The sequence below is a fragment of the Mixophyes fleayi genome, unplaced genomic scaffold, assembly GCF_038048845.1.
Source record: "Mixophyes fleayi isolate aMixFle1 unplaced genomic scaffold, aMixFle1.hap1 Scaffold_1496, whole genome shotgun sequence".
NCBI classification, from domain to species: domain Eukaryota; kingdom Metazoa; phylum Chordata; class Amphibia; order Anura; family Limnodynastidae; genus Mixophyes; species Mixophyes fleayi.
The window spans coordinates 74,697-86,298 of record NW_027445953.1 but is presented as its reverse complement, the minus strand read 5'-3'; positions in this window follow the sequence as shown (position 1 = coordinate 86,298).

The window sequence follows — 11,602 nt, the reverse complement described above, 5'->3', positions numbered from 1 at the left end:
TTATAAATGATTCATGATTCGATTCATGATTCATGATTCAAATCGTGATTCATGATTCATGATTCAAATCGTGATTCATGATTCATGATTCAATTCATGATTCAATTCATGATTCAATTTATGATTCATAATTCATGATTTGTGATTCATGATTCGATTCATGATTCTTGATTCATGATTCTTCATTCATGATTCTTCATTCATGATTCAATTCATGATTCATGATTCATTTCATGATTCATGATTCATGATTCATGATTCAATTCATGATTCATGATTCATGATTCGATTCATGATTCATGATTCAATTCATGATTCATGATTCAATTCATGATTCATGATTCGATTCATGAATCATGATTCAATTCAAGATTCATGATTCATGATTCAATTCATGATTCATGATTCATTTCATGAATCATGATTCATGATTCAATTCATGATTCAATTCATGATTCAATTTATGATTCATAATTCATGATTCACGATTCAATTCATGATTCAATTCATGTTCATGATTCATGATTCAATTCATGATTCATGAATCATGATTCGATTCATGATTCATGTTTCAATTCATGATTCAATTCTTGATTCAATTCATAATTCAATTCATGATTCATGATTCAATTCATAATTCAATTCATGATTCATGATTCATGATTCAATGCATGATTCATGATTCATGATTCAATGCATGATTCATGATTCGATTCATGATTAATGTTTGAATTCATGATTCAATTCATGATTCATTTCATGATTCATGATTCAATTCATGATTCATGATTCAATTCATGATTCATGATTCAATTCATGATTCATGATTCAATTCTTGATTCATGATTCATGATTCAATTCATGATTCATGATTCAATTCATGATTCATGTTTCAATTCATGATTCATGATTCAATTCATGATTCATGATTCATTTCATGATTCATTTCATGATTTATGATTCAATTCATGATTCCATTCATGATTCATAATTCATTTTATGATTCATGATTCATGATTTAATTCAGTATTTGTGATTCATGATTTGATTCATGATTCATGATTCCATTCATGATTCAATTCATGATTCATGATTTATTTCATGATTCATTTCATGATTTATGATTCATTTCATGATTCAATTCATGATTCATGATTCAATTCATGATTCATGATTCTTAATTTATGATTCAATTCATGATTCATGATTCGATTCATCATTCATGATTCGATTCATGATTCATGATTTGATTCATGATTCAATTCATGATTCATGATTCATGATTCAATTCATGATTCATGATTCGATTCATGATTCATGATTCAATTCTTGATTCATGATTCATGATTCAATTCATGATTCAATTCATGATTCATGATTTATGATTCAATTCATGATTCATGATTTATTTCATAATTCAATTCATGGTTCATGAATCTTGATTAAAATCATGATTTATTTCATTATTCATGATTCAATTCATGATTCATTATTCATGATTCATGATTCGATTCATGATTCATGATTCATGATTCATGATTCATGATTCAATTCGTGATTCATGATTCAATTCTTGATTCAATTCATGATTCATGATTTATTTCATGATTCATTTCATGATTCATGATTGATGATTCAATTCATGATTCAGATCATGATTCATTTTATGATTCATAATTCATGATTCAATTCATGATTCAATTCATGATTCATAATTCATGATTCAATTCATGATTCATGATTCATGATTTATGATTCAATTCATGATTCATGATTCATGATTCAATTAATGATTCATGATTCTTGATTCATGATTCAATTCATGATTGAATTCATTATTCGTGATTCAATTCATGATTCATGATTCATGACTCGATTCAGGATTCATGATTCATGATTCAATTCGTGATTCATGATTGAATTCATGATTCATTTCATGATTCATTTCATGATTTATGATTCAATTCTTGATTGAAATCATGATTCATGATTTATTTCATGATTCATTTCATGATTCATGATTCAATTCATGATTCATGATTCAATTCATGATTCATGATTCAATTCATGATTCATGATTCATGATTCAATTCATGATTCATGATTCGATTCATGATTCAATTCATGATTCATGATTCAATTCATGATTCATGATTCATGATTCAATTCATGATTCATGATTCATTTCTTGATTCATTTCATGAATTATGATTCAATTCATGATTCATGATTCCATTCATGATTCATGATTCATTTTATGATTCATGATTCATGATTCAATTCATGATCTGTGATTCATGATTCGATTCATAATTCATGATTCATGATTCGATTCATGATTCTTGATTTGAATCATGATTCATAATTCATGATTCATGATTCGATTCATGATTCAAGATTGAATTCATGATTCATGATTCATGATTCAATTCATGATTCATGATTCATGATTCAATTCATGATTCATGATTCATTTCATGATTCATGATTCAATTAATGATTGAATTCATGATTCAATTTATGATTCATAAATCATGATTCAATTCATGATTCATGATTCATGATTCAATTCATGAATCATGATTCATGATTCAATTCATGATTCATGATTCGCTTCATGATTCATGATTCAATTCATGATTCATGATTCGATTCTTGATTCGAATCATGATTCATGATTCGATTCATAATTCATGATTCATGATTCGATTCATGATTCAAGATTCAATTCATGATTCATGATTCATGATTCAATTCATGATTCATGATTCATTTCATGATTCATGATTCAATTCATGATTCAATTCTAGATTCAATTCATAATTCAATTCATGATTCATGATTCATGATTCAATTCATGATTCATGATTCATTTCATGATTCATTTCATGATTTATAATTCAATTCATGATTCATGATTCATGATTCCATTCATGATTCATGATTAATTTTATGATTCATGATTCATGATTTATTCATGATTTGTGATTCATGATTCGATTCATAATTCATGATTTATAATTCAATTCCGTATTTGTGATTCATGATTCGATTCATGATTCATGATTCGATTCATGATTCTTGATTCGAATCATGATTCATGATTCGGTTCATAATTCATGATTCATGATTCGATTCATAATTCATGATTCATGAGTCGATTCATGATTCAAGATTCAATTCATGATTCATGATTCATGATTCAATTCATGATTCATGATTCATTTCATGATTCATGATTCAATTCATGATTCAATTCTAGATTCAATTCATAATTCAATTCATGATTCATGATTCATGATTCAATTCATGATTCATGAATCATGATTCGATTCATGATTCATGTTTCAATTCAAGATTCAATTCTTGATTCAATTCATAATTCAATTCATGATTCATGATTCAATTCATGATTCATGATTCAATGCATTATTCATGATTCATGATTCAATGCATGATTCATGATTTATGATTCGATTCATGATTCATGTTTGAATTCATGATTCCTTGCAAAAAAAAACAAAAAAACCATATAGTTCGACCAAGTTAACCCTTTAAATACTGGTGTGTAATTTGTTGATGCATTTGATTAAGAAGCCTAGTGTGTGCTTGCATTTACATTTGTGTAACAGTCTGGAGGTATGAAGAGTTAACCCTTTGTTTGCTGGTGGGGGCCTTGTTAGCCTGTGATAGCTAGAAGCGTTATGTACCAGTGTGGAACAGCATATTGGGGTCCTATTGCCAGTATTTAATAGGTGTTGGCAAGCCTGAAGTGTATGGGGGTGTGAGCGCTGTTTGGGGGCAATTCAGTAAGTCTATAGACTGTGTGATAGGTAGAGAGAGACTGCGGGCTGGAAGCGTGAGCACCCTGATACCGCAAACACCCAAAGTCTCGGCAGCTGGGAGCGTGTTCGGGACACCTTGTAATAGAAACTTACTTGCATGTACACACAGGATTGGCACAGAATTAAACAGAAGAGTAAAACGTGTTTGCTCTGGAAGTTTCATTTATTTAAAACAATTAGAAAGCAGAAATAAGGTGCACTTTGCTGTGAATGTTGCACAATGGAGAGTATAAGCAGAGTGGGCTATGGAGGGTATTGAATATTTTTTTTTCGATGTAAGATTCTAAAAATTTCACAATTCATAAGCAAACAAATTAACTTGAATCTGACTCAAATCAACCATCTAGGCATTATTAAAACCTTTTACACAAGTGAAAATACCCTCTATTGTTACTTATATGTTTGTTTTAATCCATGTTGCATATTATTTATTTAAAGCATGTAGGAATGCCCTTAATCCCCCTAATTCCTTGGTCCTGCATAACATTTAGTCGCTTTTGCTTTTCACCAGGTACATCCATGCATATTCCTGTAGAAAAAATGCATTGTTGGTAAATAAACTAGAGGCTAGCCTATAAATCGTCACTTACATTTCCCCTGAGTGTCACATTTAGCAACAAAACGTGCTTTGAAACTTTTTTGACTGATTGGGCCTTCCGTAGATGAAAGCCATCTGTGTCTCAGTGTGGAACGTAATATTCCCGTTCTCTACTGAGCAGGTTCATTACAGTGATTATTATTATTATTATTATTATTATTACATTGTTTTGCATTTTAACCAAAGTTTATAAACTTTTTTTAATGAATAAATATTATGAATATATTGTTTTACCATTGTAGTTGTACCTCTTATGTACAAGTGGTCTAATTTATACATTTGATTCACACACTCTAGCCATATTATTATATAAGTTTATCAATATAGTAATTGAAATATTATTTTAGGCCTTATTTATAAAGGGGGAAATCAATATTGAGCAAAGTCCAGTTGGAGCCTCAGTTGATATTATGGTTCTAAAACTTTGCAGATTTTTTATTGCAAGTCCATTTTAATAATATAATTTATAGGGGGGTTTTTTATTTACTGGCTGACATTCTTGTCTATTTTTTAGATAAGCTATCATAATTTAAGGGTTGGATGTTCTAGATGTACCTATGTGTGCATTATCGATTCAATATATTGCACTGCTGTTGTATTTATATTGGGTGGAAGAGAAATTTAACTTGGTGACAAGATTATGATGTTTTGGTTCAACACCTGCAAATTTATGGTGGTTACTTATTAACTGATATTATCTAGTGATCTGTTATTGATTATTTTTATCATTGTGGATTATTTACTAACATCTGCTAATTGATGAATAACAATCAGGACATAAAACATTCTACACTGTTAAGAGGATAGAATTAAAATAACTTGCACATATATTTGACTTTTTGTGTTTTATATAATAATTTTGATTACTCTACTAAAACTCTTTATATAATCAATATTTCAACATAACTATAAAGTTATATAGAGTTATTTTGTCCTGTGATGTCTTAAAGTGCTTGTAACTAACATGTAAAATGTTATATTTGTTTGCATATCCTCATAATACATTTTAATAGGACATATATATCCTAATGAGATTGTGGATGTAGCGCTTGTGAAGAGATATATATATGCACACAGGATTGCTGAACCACTTTGCTGCACTTTTTCAGGATTGTCAGTATGGTAGAGTCAGCACAAGATAACAGAAAATAACTGTTGTCTCCTTTTCCAGAAAACAGCATTCTTGGCTCACAAATAACTCCATTGTATTGTATTGACATGCATCTCCTATGTATCATATGTCTCCATAGAGACAGTTAAGCTTGCCTACATTTGGATGTTAACATGCAGATCACAGGGACAGCAGGTGTTAACTATCACCTTGCATGCATACTTCATTACAAGATGCAGCTTACTTGGACGGTGCGTATTGGCCATTTTGGAGGGCAGGAGGGGGCAGGGCGATCGCCAATTGCGTCATTTTGGCCCCGCCCACCGCGACGTACAGTACGGTTTCACGGGGACGGGGCCAAAATGACGCGATCGGCCTCTCCCTGCCCCCTCCCGTCCTCCAGTTACGCTCCAGTTACAAGTTTCCGGGAGTTGGCAAGTATGACATATACATTCCCTCTCTGAGCATGATGAACAAGCCAACAGGACTGTTTCATAAGCCATTCTGGGCTGTGGTAATATTTGATCATGAGGGGATATAAAATAGTTAAATATGTTTAATATGTTCAGTGTATAGTGTTTTATATGTTCAGTGTTTAATCGCAAAGTGTTTTTAGCAATAGACACTGTAGAAAAATGTTGTTTTATTTGGGAATTGTTAACACTGTAAGTACATTGTTTGTAAGTGCCCTGAATGCTTAGAAAATGGTTGTTTAAGAAGTCATGGATTGTAAGTGACCTAGAAAGTGAAAAAGTAAGTGATAAAATAAGCGTTATTGTTTGGAATTTGTTAGAAAATTATTGTTATGTTTGTAGACATCCCCCCCCATGTGAGACAAAAGGAAGGTCATGGGACATGTGTAAGGTGGACAATGTGTAATAGCTGCTATACAAAGAGATAATTGTGATGGACTTGTAAGTACTCTATTGTGCCATTGGAGTTTTAATATTAATATTGCTAATGCTGGTTGTAAAGACTGTTATATGGACTGTATTGTGTGACATGCTTGTTACATGGTTGTGTCTATATTAGGATTAAGTTATACTAGTTATACTTTACTTGTGTCCTAGATTATTACTGCAAAAATACAATACTGTGTACTAAATCTACATACCTTGAGTGGTATAGCACAGGCAATTATGATTGAACGGTATTTGCTGGCAATAGGCAAGATGGGCACCAGTGGACCATGTGATGTTAAAGATGGCTGCCATTGGGCCATGTGTTAATGTTTTTACTTTGTCCTCCACCATGTGGTCTGTCCTCTATCTTGCACACTCTCTCTTTCTATATTAACTCATGCAGACCGAGAAGACATACTGATATTTCACTTACATACATTATTTCCATACTCACATAATACATACATATTTACATATGTAAATATAATATAATATAATATAATATTATTTATAATATTACATATAATACTACCGTGTTAACTTAGTAACAGAATAATATAAAACACATATGGCATATTACATATAAACAACTATGTGAGGAAATGACAGGCCTTTTAGGATCAACTATGCAGACAAACAATAAATAAGTTCTAAACAGTCTCAATAGAATCCTAAAAACAGAACACTCTTCTGGTCCTGGCCTCATGTAGTTGTACTTGCTAGAAGATGAACAGATAGTGGCCAGAAACTGAGTCTCCCCTGCAAACTCCAATTAAGCTGATCAGCAGAGATTTCAACCGAAAATCTGCCCTTCTCCTTACAGCTTGCATCAATTCCGTGGGTCTCTATTGCTCTCACCGCTACCTCAGCGTTCAGCGTGTCTTCTCACAATGGACCAATCAAAGGAGATATCAGGGATCTGTGAGGTGGAATTGATATTGGGACATCACAAGATAATCTGATGGTCATATGACAAACCTAGAAGTGAGCTGTCCCCAAGGGTGGAAGGTGGAGCAACAATGGTACCGATCTGTACTGACATACAAATGTAGAGGAAACCAGATCTCAGAGGCACCACTGTCTCCCAAGCACAAATTCTCCCATGGAGCAAAGAGAAATCTGGTTTCTCTACATTCGGATGTGATAGTTGAATTAGGCAATACATTGTATTTGATGTAAATTATATTATGCTTTCTACATTGTGCTTGTATATGTGTAAAGAGTGTTATTGAAAATCAGAGATGCTCAGGCTCGGTTCTCCGAGAACCGAGTCCACTCGAACTTAGCAGGTTCGAGTACCGAGCCGAGACTTTTGCGCGCCCTTAGAATTGAAAACGGGGAAAAACGTCATTATTACGTTGTAGGATCTTGCGAGTTTTGGATTCTATAAGTACCGCCCTCCACGGCAGTCCAGCGCCATTTCACAGAGAGACACAGAAGGGGTAGCAGTCTCTAGTGCAGTTAGGCAGCGTCATAGATAGAAAAGAAAGAGGAGGGGTGGCACTGTTCTTCAAAGTCTTCAGTGACTTTCTACTGAGTTATAGCTCACACAGAAACAGGAGAGCTCCATTGCTAATTGTCGTTGCCGAAATAGAAAATATAGGGCTGGCAGTCTTGTTCTAAATCTGTAGTCACTTTGTACTGTGTTACATACCTAACACTCAAACAGGAGAGCTACATTGCTCCATTGCTAATTGCCATTGCTGAAATAGAAATAATTGGGCTGGCATTCTTGTTCTAAATCTGCAGTCACATTGTACTGTGTTATATAGCTAACACACAAACAGGAGAGCGCCTTTGCTAATTGTCATTGCTGAAATAGAAATAATTGGGCTGGCATTCTTGTTCTAAATCTGCAGTCACATTGTACTGTGTTATATAGCTAACACACAATTGTCATTGATGAAATAGAAACAATAGGGCTGGCTGTATTCTTCAAAATCTGCAGTCACATTGTTCTGTGCCATAGCTCACCCAGAAATGAAAGAGGTGGCAGTGTTCAATGCTTAAACAGAAATTCAAATAATAAGGCAGTGTTTTTAAAAGTTTACCATGACATTTTAGTGTGCCATAACTCACTCAGAAATAGGAGAGGTGGCAGTGTTTAGTGCTGAAACAGAAAATGTAATAATAGGGCTGTCTGTGTTATTAAAATTCTCCAATTACATTCTACTGTTCCATAGCTCATACAGAAACAGGAGGAGTGGCAGTGTCCTTATCCCTCTCCAGTCTTCAGTCGCATTGTTCTTGTCAGTCTCCAGTCTCAGTCATGGTGATACAAATCCCTCTACCTCATGTGCTAAAGCCTATGTTCAAGTGTATAGTGGTTTTGTCAGTGAAACAAAATGTAAATAAAAAGCTTGTACCTTTTCAAAGAAACAAACACCTCTCTAATAAAACATAAAATTGCCAACATGCCATTCTACCCAAAATATTACCAAGCATACCAGCTTCAGCTAGCTCCGTTCTCTCACCTAGATCTCAGCACCTGCAATCTAAACTGTCATCATATTCACCATTACAGAAGTCTGTGTACTTTGATGTAATTGGCGGTAATGGCCTTCCTCATGTAATTTGTAGTTCATTTTACGGCACAGCTGTCACGATTTTTGGGCAATTCTTTTAGACCAGACCAGATGTCAAAATGTTGTGCTGACTCATCTGCATCACCACTAGGTGTCTTGGGAAAATCTAAGTATTTTCCTAAAAGCAATTGCCAGAGAAACTGAAGGAGGAGACGTTATTGTGTCATGTATCACTCGAGTTGTCAGCTTGCTCACCAGGAGCTCATTGCATCTCTTGAGATCTGGGTCAGTTGGAAAGAAAGAGAAGACATAGCTTTTAAACCTAGGATCAAGCACAGTTTCCAAAATGTAGTTATCCAATTTTAAGATGTTGATAACTCTTGGATCCTGGCGAAGCAAATAAAGTACTTAATCTACAAATCCAACATAGCGGAATTGCTTTGTTTCATTTCCTCCTTCAATTTCTATAGCTGCTTTTCAAAAATCCTTATTAGGGGAATCACTTGACTCAATCTAACAGTGTCTGCACTCTATTCACAGGTGACTACTTTGATTGGTTTCAGCACCTTGCACAACACGGAAAGTATTCTCCACTGCGCTGGACTAACGTATATTCCCCCTGAAATTCTATTCTTCTTGCAGCTGCTGTATTCTCCTACATGCTGTTGCAGAATGTCGAAAATGACCCAAAATATTTTGGGACACAGAAAGCATCTCCTGCATCTCACTGTAATTTTTTAGAAAGCTCATTACCACCAAGTTGATTTTGTGAGCAAAACAGGGAATGTGATGGAAATCCCCCCGCTAAAATGCTCTAACAAGATTTGTGGCATTATCAGAAATCATATATTCTCAGGAGAATCCAAGCAGGATAAGCTATGTTGCAATGACATCCCTTAGTTTTTCAAACAGGTTGTCAGCGGTATGCCTCTTAGTGAAGCAGATAATACACAGAGTAGCCTGCCTCTGAAAGATCTGGCATTGTTTGTTAGATGCTGCTGAGGAGCCTGCTGTATAATGTTTAGTTTTCCCAGTTCCGCTTGTCCCCATATCTGTGATTAACTGTACAGTGGGTAGAATGGCATTTTGTATCTTAATTATTTTCTTTTTTGTAATCTCCTGGTACAGGTGAGGAATTGCTTGTCTAGTAAAATGGTGTTGAGATGGAATTTGGTAACGGGGACACAGGACCTCAATTAACTTTCTTATTCCTGCTGCATTAATGGTGGATATTGGACGCAGATCTAGGTAGCGGATGCTGGACTGCTTGTTGTTAATTTTTACCATAAGTTTCTGATTTTAAAAGGTGAATTTTTGGGTCTTATGCCCAGGCATGAATGGCCTTCTTCTTATCACTGGCAAGAACTGCTTTCACTGGTGCATGACTTGCCACAGTAGAGTTAATTGACAGCTCTGTTTGCTTAGGTGCCTTAAGCCCATTGTTAGCTTGTTTTGTGGGGTCCCAAACAAAACAAGCACTTCTGCCATTAAAATTGCTCTTCTTGTCGCTGGAGCACTTACTTTGTTAAACTGTACATGTCCTTTTCAATATATTACATAAAGGTATGTGGGAGGGCCCAAGAACATTTCCATCTTGCACCACTTTTCTTTTCTGCCACTGCTGTGTGGCAATGTTTCCTAGATGTGCTATGAACTGCTGTGTGTTTGTGTTGTTGCTCTTTCGCTTAGCATCCAGCCAGCTCGCTGCAGTTTTTGTCTGAATGTGGATGAAAATAATATTGTGACCTGTGAGGAGTTCAAAATTTACTGGAAATGACTGAAAAATAGTGTTATTGAGGTTAATAATAATGTAGGAACAAAAAAAGAGCAACATCTTGTGATTTTAGCATATTTTGACTATTTTTTCTTAAAAATACAGATACAAAATCAAAACCAAAACCGAAACACACAAGGGCGGTTTTACCACAACCAAAACCAAAACCAATACACAAACTTCATCCAGATCCAAAACCAAAACACAGGGGTCCGTGAACATCTCTATTGAAAATACCTATTGTTAACAAAAATACATATTGTCTTAAATAAAACTTTGAGTAAAATCGTTCTTGATATGATTGTCATTATTCCCTGTATTATATTGTATATATCAGAGTACACTGAGTAGATATTGAAATAGAGCTGGGTTTAAGCTAGAACCTACTCTTTGTGACTGGTAATTAATGAAGGCAGGCATTAAATGGTCATTAATATATTAACATATTTAGGTCCCCATTATACCTTTAGTGCTAGCAGAGAGCAATAACAGACTCTCGGAAATATCACCGTTTTACACATATAGAACTTTATCACTTTTGTGGAGCATATATACATTTAAGCTCACTTAAATAGTAGATTACTGTATATTTTTATTAATTAAATCTCTCCTTTTAGAGACATAAAACTAAAAAGGACAATAATTATGAAAAACAGATCACAAAATAATTATGTACAAATGGTAAAGTCAAATTCAGACTTGCATAAATTATAATTTTGTGAATATTTAGAAAAATATGTTTATCCATTCAAGCTAAGAAATAACTAAATACATTTATAACAGAGCACATAGGGGAATTTATAAAAACTCCTAAAAAACAGTAAATCCCAAGGAGTATATGGATTTA